Source organism: Dipodomys merriami, unplaced genomic scaffold, assembly GCF_024711535.1.
Source record: "Dipodomys merriami isolate MVZ:Mamm:240054 unplaced genomic scaffold, mDipMer1.0.p SCAF_352, whole genome shotgun sequence".
NCBI lineage: Eukaryota > Metazoa > Chordata > Mammalia > Rodentia > Heteromyidae > Dipodomys > Dipodomys merriami.
In genome coordinates, this window is record NW_027205071.1 from 379,314 (window position 1) to 402,072 (window position 22,759).

At 38.5% G+C, this 22,759-nt stretch overlaps 1 pseudogene; it reads left to right on the top strand.

Moving 5' to 3' along the window:
• The first annotated feature begins 16,066 nt into the window (after positions 1-16,066).
• LOC138804031 (U6 spliceosomal RNA) lies at positions 16,067-16,165 on the top strand (annotated as a pseudogene).
• The last annotated feature ends 6,594 nt before the right edge of the window (positions 16,166-22,759 follow it).

Sequence of the window (22,759 nt, forward strand, 5' to 3'; positions counted from 1 at the left end):
AATTTGCTAGTGAAGAGGCTGCGGCCAATCAGGCTGGGGGAAACCCAGCTTGGGACAGAGATATGCTGCTTGGAAAGGGGAGATTCGCCAATCAGCAGATAGGCTACCAGGTTCAAGTTTATGAACAAATCAATAAAATTGGCATAAAGGCATGGAAGGCCTTACCAAATAAAGGTGAGGTGAGTGGCAATCTCACCAAAATCCTGTAGGGCTCTATGGAGCCGTTTTCGGACTTTGTTGCCCGTATGGTCGAGGCCGCTGGCAGAATTTTTGGTGACCCAGACACAGCCATGCCATTAATTAAACAGCTTGTTTACGAGCAGTGCACTAAGGAATGCAGAGCCGCCATAACCCCATATAAGAATAGGGGACTAGAAGCATGGATGAGAGTTTGCAGAGAGCTGGGCGGACCACTAACTAATGCTGGATTAGCTGCTGCTGTGGTGCAATTAACCCAGAAGAAGAGGGGCTGGGAAGGTGGCTCAGTGGTAGAGTGCTTGCTTTGCATGCCTGAGGCCCTGGGTTCAATTCCTCAACACCACATAAGCAAAAAGAAAAAAGCCGGAAGTGGCACTGTGGCTCAAGTGGTAGAGCGCTAGCCTTGAGCTGAAGAGCTGAGGGACAGCGGCCAGGCCCAGAATTCAGGCCCAGAAAAAAAAAAAAAACTATTTAAAAAATGCTGCAAATTTGTCTAAACAGTTGTCTAGTTATCTTTTAGGTAATTGAACTGGGGAGTTCGACAGCCTGATGGAACAGCTCAGGGTTGCCATCGTCATGGTGAACTCGACCTGAATGGATGCAGGATTGGCGGAGGGCTTATCTTCTTGGATCTCAGTTGCTATGAATCATCTCAAGGAGGGGGCGGGTTTGGGAGGCCCTGACAGGCCTCCTGGTGTTAGCCTCCTTGGTATGTCTGTGGTGCATTTGCCAAATTAGAGGTTCTCAGCGTTGCAGTGCAGCCATGATTAACCAAGCCTTTACAGTCATTGGAGCAGGTCAGTCCCCCCAAGCGTGGCTTGCCACCCTAAAACAATGAACACAGATTGCAAAGCCAAAGTACTGCAGTCGAGAGGCATGAGTTTTGCCCTCGAGGAGAGCATGTTCGATTGCACACGGGTTCGATTCGCCTTTTCCCGTCCTTGTGAAAAACGAATCAATGGACAGGCTGAGTCATCCCTAGAGAAGGTACCCTCTGGGAGAAGGCTTGTATGCAGTCCTTGCATTGCACAACAGGGATCAGACCTCTGTTCTCATCTGTGTTCTTTAAACAAAAAAGGGGGAACTGTAGAGAGCTGCTAGGGGCCGCACCTGGAAGATGGCGCCAGCTTCCGCCCTCCGCCTTCTCGATGGCGAGTGCTCTCGTGGTAAACAACTCCTTATATGGCTAAGGCAAAGAATCTGGCTTGCTTCCACACACCTGAACCTATTGTTGGTTCCCACGTGGCGTATCAGGGTTGGCTACCCAGCGGGTACTTAAGGCTGTGGGGAATTCTCCCCAGGGTTGGGGTCAGAAGATTACTCAAAGGTCCTGAATAAACTGCAGAGAGAAGAGTCCGGTGTCGCGTCTTCCTTGCTGGTCGAGGCGGTAGCAACAATGTCCAATAAGGAACTTAACTTTTGCCAGGGGCAGGGTGTTGCAGGGGTGGAGAGGGGAGATGGGAAAGGATGAGAAGGGGAAACAGGAGGAGGCAACAATGCTTGATAAGAAATGTACTCATTACCTTGCCCATGTAATTGTAACCCCTCTGTATGGTATTTTGCAAAAATAAATAAATAAATAAATAAAGTTTGTCAGAATAATGTCAAAAAGTTTTTGACAGAATCATCATTAGTGTATCACCTAGAATCTGGATATGGTTAGTAACTCTAGAGGATTTTCTCATACTCTCAGAATTTTCGTAAACATATATAATAAGTCAAATGAGGTGGTTTATACCTATAATCCTAGCTACTCTGAAAATGGAAATGTCCATAGTTGCAGTTCAACGTCAACCTGGAAAACATACAAGAGACCTCCATCTCAATCAATAAAAGCTGGGTGTGCCAAGGTGTGGCTGTCATCCTACCTATTTTGAACATAAAACTAGGAAGTTCCCTATCCATGTAGCCTAGGAATAAACAAATACAAGATTCTTTCTCAAAAACAATCAAAGAAAAAAATAGCTGGATATGGCATGGTTCAAGTGGTCAGATGCCTGCCTGGCAAATGCAAGGCTCTGAATTTGAATCCAAGTATTTACCTCAAAAATTAAAAGTAAACCATATGAATTAATTCTCTAAATCACTTCTCATTGCAATTATCTTATGTATTCTTCAAATAATCTGGTAGTGAAGGCAGAGAATTGATTAAACCAGATCAATATAATAGGTGAAATTCACCCCAATATAAATATTTAAATGGTTTTTTTCTTTCTTGCAATTGTTTCTAACATATTTATAAGATTATTTCTTTGTACTGGGAATGCCTAGCTTCTTCATGGCTCACAGGCTGGTGAGCTCATGTGGACCCATTCACCTATTAGGCCTGCTAGGCCCGAGTTCAGATCCCAGACCCGCCAAAAGATTCATCTTGATGTCACAAGCAAATAGTTGCCACTGTTTTCCTTTCCTGTGCAAATCCTGGGTCTCAGCTAGGATGGAGAATGCATGGGCCACCGTGTGGTCAGGGAAATAAGTTGTTATACATGTCAGCTGAGTTATACCTGTCATCATATACTCAAGAAAATACACAATATATCCATGAATAGCATACAAAATAAAGACAATAACTACAATTAATATATGATGCAGTACACTCACGGATGTGAATTTACATCCCATATTTCAATGTTGCATTGAGGACTATTTTGGTCTCCCTGGGGCTCAATCTCAGTTCCTGGGAACAGCCCAGCTGCTTCCTGGCTCACAGTCTGGTGTGATCAACTGGACCCATTGGGCAGTTGGGCCTCCTAGGCCTTGAGTTCACATCCCAGCACTGCCAAAAATTCACCCTGATTGGAGAAGCCAGTTGTGCACCTGTTTTCATGTGCTGTTTTCATGTGCTGTGCAAATTCTGGGTCTCAGCTAGGATAGAGAAGGTATAGGCAACTCTATACTTATGGGAATAGGTTGTCATCCAGTTCACCACAGTTATATCTGTCAACCTATACTCAAGAAAATACACAATACATCAATGAATAAGACACAAAATAAAGAGAGAATGACTACACCAAACGCAATATGTTGCCACCCATGTTTGGAAATATAGATCCTTTGTTTAATTATGAATTTATGACAATATTGGCCCCCACCAGGACTCCATCTCAGGTCCCCGGAATGGCCTACCTCCTTAGTGGCTTACAGGGTCATGTACTCACCATGACCCATTCACCAATTGGGCCTGCTAGGCCTTGAGTTCAAATTACAGCACTGCCAAAGATTCATTCTGATGTGAAAAGCTTAGGGTTGCACATGTTTTCCTGTTCCGTGAATGTCCTGGGTCTCATTGAGAATGGAAAATGCTATATAAGCAACTCTATAGCCATGGAAACACGTTGTCATCCATGTCAGCGCAGTTATATCTGTCACCATACTCAATAACATACACAATACATCCATGAATAAGTCAAATAATAAAAAGAATAACTACACTGAATGCAAGATGCATACCACACCTGTAGGTAGAGAGATCCTATGTTTAAAAAAGGTGGGCTTGCTATTTTGTCGAGTGCTGGGGTTTAAATCAGGCCCTGGACCAGGCCTGACATTCTAGTCTTCAAGGATGGTGAGCTTCCCCTTCTCCCTCAGTGCAACAGAGCTATACAAACCTGAGTTCAAATCCCAGCACTAACAAAAGATTCATCCTGATGTCAGAAGCCAGTTGTTGCACACGTTTTCCTCTCCCGTGAAAGTTCTGAATATCAACTAGGAAGGGGAATTCATAGGCAACCCTATAACCATGGGAACAGGTTGTCATAAATGTCATCCTGTCACAATACTTAGTAAAATACACAATACCTTCATGAAGTAGATACAAAATAAGGAGAAGAAGTTCACTGGACACAAGATGCTGTACACACAAGTATGTCAATATAGATCGTATGTTTAAATTATGAACTTATGAATATAGTGGACCACCCTATTGATCAATGTCAGATCCTGGGAATGGCGTAGGTCATTATTTGCTCACAGGATAGTGTGATCACCTTGACTTATTGGTCAATTGGTCCTACTAAACCCTCAGTTAAGATCCCAGCACTACCAACAAGTGGATCGTGGAGTAAGAAGCCAAGTGTAAAACTTGTTTTCTTTTCTCTGAATATCCTGGTGACTCTGAGAATCCTGGTATGATGGAGAATGTTTCTATAAATCTAGATGCTCTGTGATGAGATGTCATCAATGTAATAAATGAAAGGGGTTTTATCACAGTACAATCAATGATAAATAAATGAATAAAACAAAAAATACAAGAACAACCACACCAAACATGTATGGACTGAGCATCTATAGGTACGTATAAATCCTATCTTTACAATGTATCTAAATAGTATGTTTCCAGGACTGGGGCTTGAATTCAGGACTAGTGAACAGGCATGAGTTTCTTATCTTCAAGTATGGTGATCTTCCACTTCATCCACATTGCTCCAGATTTACCCAGATCCTGAGTTCAAATCCAAAGCCTGGAAGAATAAGCAGCGTGAATTGCAAGTCAGGGAGCTAAATGTTTATATTTTATTTTTCTCAATACGGCGCTTGAACTCAGGTCGTTGCAACTCTGCCTCAGCTTTGATCACCCTACCCTGGGGTGCAACCACTAGATCTACAGCTCCTCCTGGGATCCTAGACCGCCAGGCCTTGCAGGGAAAGCAATGCACAGAAAAAATAGGGCCTTTTTCTGTTTTCTTCCTTTGCATGGTGACCCTCATGGGTCTGAATGACACTGATGCAAAGGGTACTTCACCTTGCATTGCTACATAGGCCCTGATTTGGAATCCCCATCCTGACACCAACCAATGGCATGAGATACTAAGAAAATGGTTGCCATTCATAAGATTAACAATGGAATGTTGTCAATGTCATGGTTGAATGAATTGATCATAAATGATGTTCCTATAAAATTAGACAGCTTCATTTCAGGATGCTTATTGGTTTCATTTAATATTAAGCTTTCATTTAATATTAAGCTTTGAAAGAATATTATTACTTAAAGGAACACAATAATATCAGAACACTGATTTCATTAATAATTTAAGGATGAATACAATTAATTAATTAAATTACATTAATTACATGGACGGAGTATTAATACCCAGGAATTGGTAAGAATGTGGTCTATATAATTAATAATGTAAAGGCATCTCTGACACTCTATAAAGATATATATTTATTAGCGTACTTCCATCTGCATGTCAATCTTTTCTTATTTTGGTAACCCTTGGTGCTTGATCTGAGGTCCTGGGAACAGCCTGTCAGCTCAATTTGCCCCAGGATGGCATGCTAAGACCCATTCATGAATTGGGCTTTATAGGTTGTATGCCTTGAGTTCAGATGCCAGCACTCCCAAAAATGAATCGTGGAGTAAGAAGATGATGGTGACATTTTTTCCTTTTCTGTGAAAGTCCTGGGTGTCAGGTATGAAGTGGAATACATATGCAGACATATATCCCGTGTAATCAATGTAATCAATGTTTTATGCTCAATAATAGTCAATAAAATAACAGGTCAGTACATGAATAAAACAAAAAAATAAAATAACTACACTGAATGCAATATAGAGTCAACATATAAATATATATATGTAAATCATATATGTAAATTGTACATGAATAGGATGTTTTCTAGTGGTGGGGATCTATTTCAGGCCCAAGGAGCAGACCTGAATTTCTTGACTTCAAGGAGGCCAGCTTCCCATTCCCACACACTGCAACAGAGTTACCAAGACCATGAGTTCCAATCCCAGTCCTGGCAGAAAAATGGCACCTTTGCAGTATGTGAGACCCAATTCTTCAATATTTCATTATGCCTCCATTTTATGAATGTGATTTTTAAATGCTTAATAAAGAATTAACTAAAATCAATCAGTGTCCTATAATATAATTGTGTATAATTTTATCCTAGAATCATTCAAGAACTGTCCATTCAATCATGACATACATCACATTCCATTGGTATTCATATGGATAGGAATGAGTTCCTTAGGATCTCCTGCCATTTGGAGGTGGCAGGACCAGGATTCCAACTGTGGGCTCCAGCTCCCACCACTTCAACCTAGGGATAGGGTACTCACCAGTCTGTCCAAGAATATCAGCAAGACCAATGATTAGGCAGGCAACCGTGGCTCTCAGCAGTCCTTCTTGATACTTACAACCTGTGATGGGAGGATCATGTTCAAACTCATCTTAGGCAGGAATGTCCTTGAGTCGCCTGTCCAACTTCAGTGTCAACAAAGCCAGAAGCCCTGGGTTCCAGTGTGGAGGGCGAGCCTTGAGAAAAAGCAGCTCACAGACTGTGCCCAGATCCTGAGTTCAAGGTCCAGTTCTGGCAACACACAGACAGACACAACAATCTGTGCAGCCATCCAGCTAAAACAGATCACCCTCTCGTCTCCAACTAAATTGGACATTGGTCCCTGGGAAATTCTTCGTGTCTCCGTCCATGCTGCTTTCACCACAGGATTCTGGCCACACTCCCATTCTTTCATGGTTCTTTCTGACCAATGGGATACAAGAATGGTAGCTACGCCCACATTCCATCCTGCCCAGTAGCACCCGGGATTCCCTCTGTTAGTTTACAACACTCAAAAGCAGTTGAGGAAGGGAGAGGTGGCTGAGTGGTGAAGAAGAGACTCAAGCGACTTTGGAGTAGGAAATTGAGATGCCTGCCCTCACCCCGGCTTCCTTCCCCCCTTCTCAAGGTGTGGGATTTCAAACCTCAGCCAATGGTGCACTGCAAGCCCGCCTAAAGCCCTGACCTGGTCCCTGGCCCTGGTTCTCTGCTCTTACTATGTGTTTGCAATGCCGATGCCATTGCTGCTTGACCCACCTGGAGCAGCCTCCAGCACCTTCTCCCAGCAGCACAGGTGAATGGCTGCCCCCAAATCACCACTACCCGGGGTCAGACACCCCTCTGGGGGCACCATGACCACCTGCTTGTTTCCTCTCCCTGGCTCTGAGGAGCCACCTTTCTGTCTTGGGCATTTCTGAAGCAGATACTCAATATATGCTCTGGCTGGACTGGATCGAGGTCCTCCTATCTGGGACAGGTATGCTCCACCACGCCTGGTCCCGTGTAGTTGGGATGGTAGACAAGTAGCGCCATGCTCAGTTATCAATTTAGATGGATTATCCCAAAATTTTAGTCCACAGCAGCCCATTCTTGATCAGAGGTGAAGCTCTGGGTAGGGCCGCAACCATCAGACCTCATTCTCCTCACAGAATAGTTTTGAGGAAACAAGGGATTTAAACAGAAGGAACCCTGGAGCAGGGCTTGGCACAGAGGGAGAGGCCTTCAGAGAAGTTTCTCAGCAATTCTGTGAGCAAATGATAGGAAGATACCCGGAAAGGGTTCAGGTGGGGCCAGTTATTAATTGTGCAACAGGTGGGGATTATGAAACAAAACATTTCTCTCATCATCACCCTATCCCCATGAGGAAGGGGATGCTTCACTGTGCTGAGATTTGCAGCTGGGGAAGCCGAGGTACAGAGAAGCCAGGGGAAGTACTTATGACTTCAACTTCACAGGAAGTTCGGCATGACTTCACTACCATCCTCCCTAGGAAAATGGAGGCTATTCAATCCACTTCTTGTGACAGGTAGTCCACTTCTTGTCAGTTGTGTGGCTTGAAGCCTAGGCATGGGCGCTGTTCTTGAGCTCCTCAGAAAAAAGCTAGTGCTCTACCACTTGAGCCCACAACACCACTTCTTGTTTTCTGGTGGTTCTTTGGAAATAATAGTCTCATAGACGTTCCTGCCGGGGCTGGCTATGAACCATGATCCTCATATCTCAGCCTCCTGTGTAGTTAGGATTAGAGTTCTGAGCCATCGGCACCCGACATATTGTAATTCTGACTTTTCTCTCTCTCTTTCACAAGAACTGGTTGAATGGGTACTGGAGAAGGGGGCCTAGCATTATCATGTGGCTGGAATCCAAGGTGACCCTCTCATTCTGGAGGTGGGCTGTGGGTCAGGAGCTATTTCGCTCAGACTTTTGAAACAGCTCCCTGAGGTAAGCCCCACTGTGCCCTGGCTAGACCATTAAATATATTTTCCATCCAGCTTACTGGACTTATTGTATTGTATTGCTTTCTACATGATTTTCTAGCACCTGGCTAAACTTATGATACATAGTTATGGAATGTAAATGTAATGCCTAATTAAGAAAGTCATTTAGGGCTCTGGGAATGTGGCTTCATGATACAGTGATTGACTAGCATGCATGAAACCCTGGGTTCAATTCCTCAGTAATACATAAAAAAGAAAAACACTGGAAGGAATGCAAGTGGTAGAGCACTAGCCTTGAGAAAAAAATAGCTCAGGAATAATTACTTACCCTTGAGTTTAAGCCCCTGGACTGGCCAAAAAAAATTATTAAATGGAAAATAAAGAATGCATACTTGAAATATATAATTGCTCCTTCCATACTGACACCTGAAAATAGACCCTAATTCATGTACTATACCTATGTTACGATACTGTGTTGAAAAAATTTTGTTCTTTAAGTCACAGCAATTAATGGCAGGAGTGTGCTTAGATGTCAGCTGAAGATTAATTCTGGAAATTCAAGGATTCCAAGATTTTCTGCCATCACTGCTAATCACGAAGTGAAAAATTGTCTAAGTGTGATTTTGAAATCTTTTTGGTCAGTTTTGGCACCATAAAGGCAGAGGCTAATTAATAGTTGTGAAAGAAAATAAGGAATAACTCCAGATGGAAGGAATAAACGATAGTAACTAATGTATACCAGAAACTGGTCTAGAGAACCATTTTTGGTTATTGAAGAACTAGTTGTCACCTAGGCTTTTCTAAGTCTCTTAGGCTAGTTCTTAATCTCTGCGTGATAAATGTATCTCCTTCTATGCTGTTCTTTCACACCTTATCTCCTTTGTTTTCTAAAAGTCTTAGTCTTTCTATATTTCTCTATGAACATTTTCTGATTATAAATACACCTATACAGATGTCACAGGATGCTAATGTAAGAGTCCCATAGCTCATGACTCATTAATGTAACAAAATGGAAAAGGAGGACATATTTACTGCTACCTCAATTTTTCTGAAAAGCTGCAATGTCATCATTTGGTTAAAATTTCCATTCTTTGCCTATACAGTGTCATTCAGTGCACATAAATGCAAATATGAAATGGGTGCTGGTGGTTTACACCTGTAATCAAATTGCTCAGGAGGTTGAGACCAGAGGATTGTGGTTCAAACCCAGCCTTGTCAGGAAAGTCCATGAGACCCTAATCTTCAATTAACCACCAGAAAATCGGAAGTGGTGCTGTAGCTAAAGTGGTAGTGCGCTCAACTTGAACTGAAGACCTGAGGGACAGTGCCCAGGATCAGAGTTCAAGCCCCACAACCAATAAAAAAGTGAAATATGACTTTAAGTTTACCCAAAAGGAACGACAAGATAAAATTCCCAAGAAAACAAAATTAATTCCAAAATGATTCAGTGCACCTACTTTTGTAGAGTTAAGTTGTGGATTCTTTGCTGGACATATTCTCTAAAAACAAATTGTTTAACTAGGGTTACAGGTGGACCCATTGCAACAATGAGATGTACAAGTCGTTTCTATAATTAGAACTCAGTTAATAGATAATTCCAACAGCTCATGTATAAAATGATAATGTGAATAATGTAGACAGAGTTGCCAACAAATGGATGAAATTAATTTATACATTTAGAAAAAGGGTAATTTTTTGAGGCTTTGGTATAACATGGTATGAAGAGAATAATTGTGTGACATCTTCTTTCTTCAACCTGTATGTAACATAGGAAGCAATTTCCTTAATTACGTGCCTCTGTACACAATGAGAAAAATGCTAGATTTGGGATTTGTTTTATTTTTGTTTTTGTTTTATTGGTTTTTCCTAGGGCTTGAACTCTGGGACTGGACACTCTCTCTGAGCCTGTTTATTCTCAAGGCTCGTGCCCTACCACTTCAACCTCAGCTCACTTTTGTCTGGCTTTTGCTGAGAATTTTATTGGAGAAAAGAATCTAGGGAACCTTCCTGCCTGAGTGGTGTAGTAGGAAGACCCCTACACAGGCAGGCAAGCCCACCTAGTCGTCCGGAGTGACTGAGCCCACCGCAACAAAGTTGTTATTAAAGAAGCAACTTTATTGAGAAGGTTCCTACACTGACCAGCCAGGGCCGCAGCACAGGCTCAGGAGCTGATACTGCGACCCCTAGTGGCCCACGTGCTTAGGTTTTTAAAGGCAAAAATCACAAGGTGAAGCCTGGTCAAGTAGGCGACCAATGAGATTTTCATGCACCCAAACGATTGCAGTCATACCAGACCACATGCAGGTGGCCAATGAAGTTACACTTTGTCACATAATGGCTGTTTAAACCAGCCTATCACTTTTGGTTTAAATGACTCACGAATTCAATGATAAAGCGGAGCTTGAGGTAAATATACACAAAGGAGTTTAGTGGAGTTTAACATAAGTATGTGAAAAAGGCAGACTGTATATAGTAAACTCGGGATGTAGCCAGCATGCCAGGATGAGCTGGATTACTGGCTATCTGTTTAACTGGTTAGTCCTTAACAGAACAAACATGGGTTAAGTTCTTAAGGGGAGGGGGACCTAGAGGCATTCTTTTCATTCCAAGAACTGGGCTGGTTGAAGCCAAGGATTTTGTTCTTTTTCTATAATCCCTAAAACAAAAACAAAAACTGTAAAGAAGCTGTCCCAGCTCGAGTCTCCTCTCAGGGCCTAGTTCAGTGGGCTTTGAACTGTAATCTTCCAACCTTAGCATCCTGATTATGTATGATAGTTAAAAAAGTATGAATATAAATAATATTTGCAAGAATATCAGTGGAGGAAAAATGATGCAACACAGTTTATTGTGGTGTTCTTTCCAGAACACGGAGGGCATCACATTAGCAGAGGTGCAGTGTATTCTCACAATGGAGATTAGCTATTCTTGATGGGAATTAAGGGAATTTTGAGGTGCACCCTACAAGTTGGAAACTGTTGCTCTAGGATGACTTTATGGCATAAATCTTGTGATTGATGGTCATAGAAATAATAGCTTAATCTGAGAACGAACTGCTACGCTTGAAGAATTAATTATAACATGCTTCATAGTTTTATCCTATACCAGAATGTGGCTCTTTTTCTGTTTACTTCTCAGTCTGTAACACCCCATTGGAAAATGCATCTGTTGCAGAATTACAAAACATGCAAACAGGTAAATTTTGAATCTCTCTCTCTCAGGTACGGAATGTTCAGAATTTGAAAATGAGTAGTTATTAATCATAGGAATTTTGAAGAACACATACATTCTGTCCTCTTAACAACTTATTTATTTTTAAAAGTTATAGGTTTCCATAGAATTAAACTGTTTTCTGTTTTACTATAAGAAAGTACTAAATTTATTCTATTTTCAAAATATTGACAAGTATATTGTGAAAAAATTATCTAGTTGGAAATCATTCAAGTTGATTACCCTCTGATAAAGAAGAGGTAAATAATTCAAATTAGATTCCAAATAATACTTATTTTTTAAAAAATACTACATAAAGAATAATATTTACAATACCAAAACAGTGAAATTTTATTTCATCAGCTTATTTTATAATTTAATTTTAATGTGAAAATGATGTGTTGTGGGGTTACAGCCATTGTAAGGTAGTGAATACATAACTTTTCAAACTTGTTATGCCCTCTCTAATTTTTCTCACAATTTTTCCTTCACCCCAATATCCCTCACAAGTTGTAATGTACATTTCCAACTTATTGTCTTGTGAGTATTGCTATTGCATTGGTTTGCCCTTTGTCCTTTATTTCACCATTTTGTTGTTCCTGTCCCCTTCCCAAATTAAGGTAAATGTATACACAATACACAGGGTATCAAAATCAAACACAGCAGGGGATAAACCATAGGAGAAAATCTCAAAGAAAATAGAAATCACGTAGTACATCAAAAACAACAACCACAAATAAATATCTCTCCATATCTTGGAGTTCATTTTGCTCAGCATCAACTTATATGGTCATATATACGCATAACAAAGCCACTGGAAAATAATAGTTTCATGGACACTATATCATGAAAACACATGCGAACTGTTTTTGATGGTAAAGGTGGAATTAGGATTGGTGAATTCGCGATTCTGATAAAAGAATTTCAAAAGAGTTTTAAATTTTATGAAAGGTAAATTTTAATTGTTCAAACTTTTTAACAACTTAGCCTATCAAGAAAATTTAAAGTTACCTGGGAAAATAGGCTTTCATGCAAAGAAATCCATGGAGACTTAGCTGAGAGGGAGCAATGTGGGTGAATATGGCTTATTTTCACACTAAACAAACAAATCTCACAAACCTTGCAGTAAATCCTTTAGGTTCCCTTGAGAATTGTCCTTACCCAGGAAATGGACTCTCACTGTGTGAAACAAGGTTGCAGTGGAATTTAAATTCAAAGTTCTTTAAAAACAAAAAAGACATCAAAATTTGTGAATTGTCATTTAATTACCAAACAGTAATTCTCTGAAAAAGAAGGAAAGATATAATTCAAAATCACTTCACTTTATTAAAAGTATGAGAAAAGAGTAGTGAAGAGAAATGAGAGAAACCATAGAGGACTGTTTTCTCTCCAGTGGTGTAATGGGTTCTTGATCTTGTTTCTTCCATTCTATATTCACAAGCTATCAAGTGTGGCTGAGGACTGGAGTAACCACTTCAGACAAAGAATACTCACAGAAGAAAATATTTGCAGCACCTGTAAATGATTTATAACCTTTGACAATCTATTTATATCTGTTCAAAATTCTTCCCTACCCCGAACTGCATTCTTTGAACAGCTTTGTTTGCTTTTCCAAAGACTGCCCTTCATTAACTGCTTAAAATATTGTGAGGTCATATACATACACTATAGAGATTGTTGTTTGGTTGTGATTATTGTGTGTTTTTATTTGTAGTTGTGTTTTTAACTGAATTTCAAAAGGTTGTGCAAGTGTGTTACAATTAAATATGTCCATCAAATGCTCCTGGTTCAGAGTCATTCCTTCTATCAATCTGAACCAACCCTTTCTCCAAGATTTATTTCAGATTTACAACTTCCTTTATTACTTGTGTACATTAGTATTCTAACTGTACTTGCCCATTTTCCATTTTTCATTCATTTTATGTCTTTATAATAATTCCTTTCTGGTTTCAACTTCCTGATAGTCATTCTGTTAAACTGTTTAGAATTTGAAAGGTTTATATACATTCCTACATTCCATGGAGTTTCAATCCTGCATGTACTTGAACTGCAATAACAATTTGCAAGACTGGAGACGTGAAGCACCTAGATATGATTTTATTCTCATCTTTTTGGAAGATTAATCTTTAGTCAACAAGAAAGTTTAAAAATCGTTTAGAATTTATACCTAACTACCAGCTTTTATAAATGGCTTTGTACAATGGTGTGTGATTATTTTATTTTACATGGGATGATATTTTCTACTACCTCTAAGTTTTGGAAAAAGAAAAAAACTAATTTTTACTACAGTAGAGGAATATGATAGAAATAGAAGACAGATTTTATGTTTGTCACATCTCTGATGATTAACCATATGCAAAACTTAAAGTCATATTCCTTACTATGTTAGACAGATAGGGAAACCATATGATAAGGCAACACATGATAAGGCAACTATTAGTGACTTTAAAATGTACGTTCTTATGTGAAGAAATTTACTTTATTAGCTAATATTTGGGTTTGAATCATGGAAGGCTGATCTATTTAACACATTTCTGGAAGGCACCTACTGAGCAACGCAAATGGTGGGAGATACTATTTCTACACTTTAATGAATGGTTGAACTTACTTGGCATTTATGCTGGGTAAATAAATCATCTCTATTGTAACTTGATTCCTACACTTGAAACACTTTTAATGTCACTATTATCTACTTGTCAAGTGTTATTTTGGTGAATAACATTTTTAAAAGTTTATTGGAAAAGGAATATACTTTCAGAAGATTAAATGTAGGTTATCATTGGTTTGAGAATGACAACATTTTTATAATACAGAACTAAGTTTTCTTGAAGTACCAGTGTTTTGAAGCACTAAGGATCTTCTCAGTTAATGATTTTCTAAATTATATTTGACTTCTAAGTCAAGATTTCCTAGCCTTGGTAGAACAATTATGGATCTATCATTCCAGTAATTATTTTTGGCCTACTTACGCTGGACTGAAATCTTTCATTTATCATTAGGAGAAGGGTATAAAAATAATTTGTGACATTTGTGAATTTGTTTACTCATATGGGCTGGTCATCTGTAAATTGAAAGTTTGAACTACAGTACATTCTCTTATATTTTGTGATCTCATCTTTCATTTTAAGTTGCCTTACATTTCACAATTGCTTACTACTAATTCCTACAAGGAATTGGGGCCCTGAAATATTATAGGAAATTAGAAATTGAGATGGGTCTTCAATTACTTTCCGTTAGCATGTTGCATGGGCCAAAGTCAGAAGTCTTGCCCTTGTTATATGATGATGAAATAACTGGGACTTGGTATCCTCAAACCTGTGGGTGCTACAGAAGAATAATAGTTTTTACACATCATATCAGCAAAATTTGGGTATAATCAGTAAGAATGCTTCAAAAATATGGAGAAAAACACTTTGGGTCCAGCGAGTTAACACAATAAACACAGCAGCAGTGTAAAATATCTTATAGATTAGAGGAAAACAATACTGGTTTTTTTTTTACAATGTGAATTCAGAAGACCTAGAACACTTAGAAGGTATCACAAGTTTATAACGAAGACATTGCTTTGATACTTTTTATTCTAATATATATTCTAAACCTAAGTATTTATATTCCAATTTGTTTATGGGAATAAATTTCAATTTATTTGTCAAATTATCAATTAATTCTAGCAATTCTAGAAATTTAAGATCAGCACATAGAAATATAAAATATATAAGTACTTATAATATAGGAAATTGTTATGCATTGTTCTGTTGTGGTTAGGGTATCAATGGCAACTCTGTTTTAAAGTATTATTCCATTATCTCTACCTCAGTTTTTGGTAGAGTTAGACCTAAAACTTTACCATTTGTAAGCCTGGAGGCAAGAGGAAATACTGTGATTAAAACATTAATAATTTAAGCCTAATATCGAGGAGAAACCTATGGACTTCTCCAAGTTTTATGGAAATATTTGGTGATAGAAAGTCAGTAGTGTAAGTTCCTGCCTGGTTGGATGGTAGACAGACCAGGATATTAGGTAATCATGCATACGAACAATTTTTTCACCTTCTTGGCTTTAGCTACTTTTGAAATGATAGGTATAATAAACAATTGTATTTTGATAAAATACCTTCTATTCTGAACAATTCGGTCTGAACTGTTAATCGCTCTATATACCCTTGTAACTAAGATTAGTTTTGTTCCAGTAAGACAATCTATGCTGTCAGGGTAAGATATTCTGGTTGGTTTGTTTCTACATGGGAGAAGGGTAAAGTGTCAGGAAGACATTTGTGCCAGTGAGACTTCTTTGCGAACTTTTAAGCTGCAGAAGTTTAGAAGTAGCTCTTAAGCAAGACTTCCTTTGAATCCATTAGCTCCACAAAGCTAACTCAGTTGATTAGTGAGTACTTGAAAAAGCATCACCTTTGGACTTAGCTATAAAGACTTCAAAATATGATCAAATTTAAAATGAAAACAACAAAATAGTCATTGACAAAAATTGCAAATGTGAGCAATCGACCAAACAATGTAAGTTTTTCCCACTATACACAGAAATTTAGAGAAATAAGATCAATAGCATTTTAGGAACAATAAGGGCTCCTTGTTACAAATAGGCAACCAAGGATATATGCCTGTATAAAGATTGCATCATTAACTACTTAAATTTAGAGGATACTACAGCTTCAGCAGCAGGCCTAACCAAATGACAACAATACAGAGATTAACATGGCACTTGCAGAAGGATGATAAAAAATTCGTGAACTATTCCATATTTTTCATTCTTCAAATGAAAGAAATGAAAAGCAGTTATTAAAAAGTTGATTACAAAAATACAAGTGTAACAATACATGTAATTCATAGAATTAAAGGTTAGTTTGACATCAGTGTATTAAATCTTCACTTTACAAAGGCTCTTACATAGCATAACCTTTACAAAACTTGAAATTAGATAATATTATCATCTTATCCCAAAGAAATAAAATACTATAAGGACCTAGGAAAAAAGGAATCTTAACTTTTTCTATATGGAATGTAATCTGAAAGGAGACATTTATTAATGAACCTATATATTATAAAAATGTAGACTTTAAAGTATTATATCTAGAAGATAATGAAATAGATTATGGACTTTATACAAACTTTGATATACTTTTTTTCAGACAAGCACCAGGAATAACTTTAGTTTCTATACTATTCATTTCAACAGATAAGGTAAAATTAAAAAAAAAACACAAACTCTGCAGAAATCATTATAGATGCTTACAAAGAACTCTTGAATACATTTTGACATCAAAGTGAGGCAATTCACATGGAAGAATACCATGGAATCCATGAATTTTTAAATTAAGATATTGCTGTTGCTTTTTATTATGAAAATATTTTGTAGGGACACAAAAGATGGAATGGCACTTTTGAAATTTAAGAAATTAACCAAACCATTACTACGTAGGAGAATAATTTGTACAGCCTTCCATAACTTCAAAGAGGTAGTGATACATACTTATCCTTTTGGCAATAACAATTGCAGTTTCTTCCAAGTTGTTCTTCAGACCCGGTTTGAAATAATGGTTCAACAGAAGGAGATACAGCATATCCTTGCTATTTCTATTCCCAGCAGCAAGATGCAAGGGGGTCAAGAGGCCTTTAGTTTGGAGATTGGTATCTGCATCATGATGAATTAAGAAAGAATCCATTCTGGTATTAATCCATATATAAGTACTATGCAGGGGTGCCAAACCATTCACAGTTATTGCATGAATATCTGCCTTGACCTACCAACTCATGGACAATGTCTACATGTCCACTCTAGGCTTCCTGATGATGAGGGGTATACTTATCCTCATCCCTGGTATTCATATGAGTGGCCTTTTTGAAAAGTATTCTCTGCACTGCAGTAAGCCCAAAGAAGAAATTTGCTTGCATTCTTCTCCATTATTTTCTTGCAATTGATACCATTCCTCACGTTTTCATCTAGTTGATGGTCTTCATCAGAATTGCCTAACAAGAGACATTGAGTACCAGTGGGAATGAGGTGTCCATGTATTTCCTGAATAGTTCACGTTGGTTGAACTGGTCAGAAAAATCTGGTGAATTTCCTGCATGTTTTTTCACCATGATTTATTTTCTGTTTTTTCATTTTTACTATTTTAAATTATTCTAACTGGAGAGTAGGGAATTGATAGAGAGCAGAGGAAAGACTTTCCTCTGTATTCAAATGCCCAGACTGAAAATGAGGACCAGTGGTATCTTCATGTGCAGCTTATTCTAGGCATGAGAAAATAGGAAACAATGCCTTCTATGTAAATGATTTGGGAAATACAATGATATAGTGTAAGAGAACTTACTATTCAATATATGAGCTTTAAGAGCTTTCTAATACATCCATTATTTATTGGTATTCAACATTAGAAAAAAATGTATAATGCAGTAGTAAAATAGAAGTCCTTTGCATGACTACTTAAATGCTTTGTTTTTCTTTTTTTTTATTGTGAAAATACTGTACAGAGGGTTTACAATTACATGGGAAGATAGTGATAACATTTCTTATCAAGCATTGTAGCCTCATCCTTTGTTTACATTTCCCATCCCTTCCCAGTCTCCCCTAGTCTCCCTACCCAATCCTTCCCCCCCCCAACTAAAGTTGCAAAGTTCATTTTCGACGTGACAACATGTACTTCTCATTGTGGCAACAGGTCCACTTGTATCCTTATTTAAATGACTTGTTTTTCCCCTCTCCCTCCACAAATGATACTGACATCAAATACAGTGAAAGCAGGGGTTATACTATGGGGAGGGACATACAAAGCAACAAAGAAATAATCTTATAAATACGTTAAAAACAAATGCATGAAAGAAAAATAAACATTTAAATACATATCTTAGGGTTCATTTTCCTAACTTCACCTAATCTGAGCTTTTCTGCTTGACTCATACATATACTAGATATTGCAAATAAGGGAAACCATGGGACCTATGTTTCTTTGGGCTTGGATTACTTCACTTAATATAATTATTTCCAAGTCTTTCCATTTCCTAAAAAATGGGGCAATGTCATTCTTCTGATGGAGGCATAGAATTCCATTGTGTATATATATCACATTTTCTTGATCCAATCATATAGTGAGGGGCATCTGGGTTGGTTCAATAACTTAGCTATGGTAAATAATGCTGCAATAAACATAGTTGTGCTGGTAGCTTTAGTGTGGTCTTGTTTGTAAACATTTGGGTAAATGCCCAAAAGTGGGATTGCTGGGTATCATAGGGGAGATCTATGTGGAGTCTTTTGAGGAACCTCCATACTATTTCCAAAGTGGTTGAACAAGTTTACACTCCCACAATCAATGAAATAAGGTTCCCTCCTGTCCACACCCCCTCCAGCATCTGTTGTTGTTAGAGTTCTTGATTTTTGCCATTCTAACTGGGGTGAGGTGGTATCTCAATGTTGTTTTGATTTGCATTTCTTTTATGGCTAGGGAGGTTGAGCATTTCTTCATGTGTCTATTGGCTATCCATCTTTCTTCTTCAGAGAAGTTTCTCTTTAAGTCTTTAGCCCACTTATTTATTGGGCATTTGTTTCTTTGAGGATTTGCTCTTGAGGGATTTAATTTTTTGAGTTCCAAGTATATTTTAGATATGAGACCCTTGTCCGTTGTATAGCTTGTGAAGATCTTCTCCCAATCCGTTGGCTTTCTATAGATCTTGCTGGCTATGTCCTTTGCCATGCAGAAGCTCTGCAACTTCATGCAATCCCATTTGTTCAATCTTTCTTTGATTTCTTGTGTTTCTGGGTCTCTATTAAGAAAATGTAGGCCTGCGCCAAAGAGATCTAGGGTTTCCCCTATTCCATCCTGTAATGTTTTCAGAGTGTCTGCTTTGACTCCGAGGTCTTTGATCCATTTGGAGTTGATTCTGGTGCAGGGTGGTAGATAAGGCTCTAGCTTTAGTTTTCTACAAGTAGTTAACCAATTTTTCCAGCACCATTTATTGAAGAGGCTGTCTTTCTTCCATTCTAATTTTTTAGTTGTCTTTTGAAATATTAGTTCGCTATAGGAGTGTAGGTTCATTTCTGGGTTCTCAATTCTATTCCATTGGTCCTGAGGTCTGTTCTTGTTCAAGTACCAAGCTGTTTTGATTACTATGGCTTTATAGTAGAGTTTGAAATTTGGTATTGATATTCCTTCAGCAGTGTTCTTTCCTTTGAAGAGCGTTTTTGCTATTTGGGGTCTTTTACTGTTCCATATGAATTTTTGGACTGCCACTCCTATTTCCTTCAAGAACAAGTTTGGAATTTTGATAGGTATCACATTGAATTTGTAGATAGCCTTGGAAAGTATTGCCATTTTCACGATGCTAATGTTTCCAATCCCGGAGCATGGGAGTTTTTGCCATTTTCTAAGTTCTGTTTTGATTAACTTTTTAAAGTTTTTAAAGTTTTCATCATAGAGATCCTTCACTTCTTTGGTTAGTTTATTAAGTCAATTTGAACAGGCAGAAAAATGCACTGCCTTACCCAGGGTTTTGTGATCCTCTTCCCAGGTTAGTTCATTGTTAGGCAGATCTCCTTTGAGTATCACAAAAGAGGGATATGACTTTTTCCTCATGTTTTGAGATGTTGCGATGAGGCTAGGTTCTGGGTAGAGTTGAGGCCTCTCAGCAAACAGTAGCTTTTCCCAGGGGCTGGTTTGTGAGAAACTCACAGCACTCAGCCTGGAGCCATTCTCAGAGTTTCTGTTTACTGAATTTCAATTGATTATCAAGGCTGCTAAAGGGAGGAGCAGCCTATGGCTCTGATTATCCAGTGAAGAAAGCCACTCCTGGGGCTGGTGCCCTAGCTGGGTGTTTTTCCCTGGGTGGAGCTGAGTCTGCCAGGTCAGTTAGTTTCTTGTGACATGCTAAATGACTCTAGATTTCTTCCAAGGCCTGAGTTGGAGAGTGAGGATGTCAGGCTTCTACTCACGCTGAGTCTTGGTTCCTGGGTTGTCTCTGGTCTGCAAACTGCAGGTTGAAGATGTCTGTTCCTTGTCGGTTCTTGCTGGTGTTGAGTAGAATCTGCTCACCCGCCCTGTCTGGCTCCTTCTTCCCAGACTCTCTGTGATTTAGGTATGGCGACTGAGGCCACTGCTGCCACTTTTGCTTCCGAGGCAGCGGCTGCTGGCAAGTGCTCAGAGCTTTCTCCTTGCCTGGATTTTCCCTCTCTGGCCTAACTCTCTGTCCTATGAAGGCATTCTTGATGTGATTCTCTGGCTTAGGACTATTCACTGCAACTCTAAAACTGCTTTCTATTTTAGAGCTTGTTTAGCTTCTATCTTCTCCTCTGCCATCTTCCAATTCCGTGTTTTTTTTAAAGACATTTGTTTTCATCTAAAAAAGTAAGCCTGTCTATTGTCTTCTGTTGATTTTGATGATTGAAGATGCTTAATGACAAGTCAAAATGTGTTAGTAGTCCTTTGATATCAATTGTTTCATTTTTTCCTCTTGGAGAATATAATGATCAAAGCAATAGTTCAGAATCACCAATCAACAGTTCAGCATCATGCTTCCAGTGCAAGTGGAATACTAGTAAGTAATCCTCGATACCATTTTCCACAAAGTTTTGTCATAGATACAATCAGCCTGCCTTCTCTAGCTGCTTTCGTAGCCTGAACCTATTCCTTCATTGTGCAGGAAAAGTGTGATTCAACTGATTTCAGTCAGATCTGTTCCTAGATTTATCAAGGAATTAGATTCTTTTTTTAAAAATTAGTTATGGGGCCTGAACTCTGGGCGCGGGCACCGTCCTTGAGATCTTCAAATCAAGGCAAGCACTCTACCACTTGAGCCACAGAACCACTTCTGGATGGTTCTGTTTATGTGGTTCTGGTTTGGGAAATGGCAGAGAAGAAAGTGAAATGATGCAACCAAAAAAATGAAAGCAAAATAGATTAGGATAATTATGGAGCAACCATATTGTCTGTGAGAATCATGAAAGAGAGAGAGGAAGAGAGATACCGATGTGCAATGACTTAGCTAGCCAGAAAATCCATGTTTCTGATGAATTTACAAAGCAAACAATTTTATTTTTTTATTTGATTAAAGAGATGAAATAGAGTTTATGTATTTACTTGAAATTAGTAAATATATTTTTAGTAGCCTACATAAAGAAACATACCTTTGACCAAATTACAGACAAGTATCTTAATCCTTGGCCTGGGAAGGTGACTCAGTGGTAGAGTGCATGCCTTGCAGCTTACTATAGTGTAGAGGCCACTTTCCAATAAGGCCACTCATATGAATACTAGGGATGAGGATGAGTATACCCCTCTTCATTGGGAAGCCGAGAGTGGACACTGAGACATTGTCCATGAATTTGTAGCTCATGGCAGATATGCACTCAATTACTGTGAATGGCTGGACACCCCTGCACAGTGCTTATATGTGGAACATATTGCAACAACACACACACACACACACACACACACACACACACACACACACACACACACACACACACACACACACACACACACATACACACATAAACACACACTTCATCAGATTTCTTCTTAAGTATTTTTGTGTATGGTCTTAAGAAGAAATTTACAGTACTAACGAGTTTCTGGCAGGACAATATAATCACTGCACATCTTGCTTCTATACTCTCAGTTTTAAATTATTAGCTGGGTATGTGCATTAGATAAGTATAGGAAAAAGTAGGAGCCACACGGGTGGCTCAGGTCTTTAATCCTAGCTAATCAGAAAGATGAAATCTGATAATTATGGTTTGAAACCAGACCAAGAAAAAAAAGTCCATTAGATTCTGGTTTGAAAGTAACCAGCAAAAGCTAGAAATGGAGCTCTGGTACAAGCAGTAAGATGCTAGCCTTGAGAAAACTAAAACAAAACAAAGAACAAATTCTGGTACAGAGTCAGGTCCTGAGTTCAAGCTCTAATATTAGTACTAAACTAATGAAGAAATGAATTAGCTAATTAATTACCTAAAATAAATTAAGTGGTCACGTGTGGAATGGCAGGTAAAATGTAACAATCATGGTGACTGGATTATGTATTATTTTGTAATAAGGCAAATTATCATTTGTCCTAATCACTAATATTGTATTTGAACAATAAACCCTGAATTTGGCATGTGTGTATATGTGTGTGTACATGTGCACACATGTGTGTTTATATGTGTGTGTGTGTGTTGTTGCAATGTTGGTTGCCAATAAGAACAGAGAGAGGCTGAAAAGAGCTATGTTGCAGTTTTTTTTATTTAACAGTGTTCTGTCCTGTCATTTCAGTGGAACCACCCTTCTGTACATTTTACTTGTTAAATAATAACATCATCATAATTAAAACATTTACAAAATTAAGTTAGATATAAGAGATCATTTT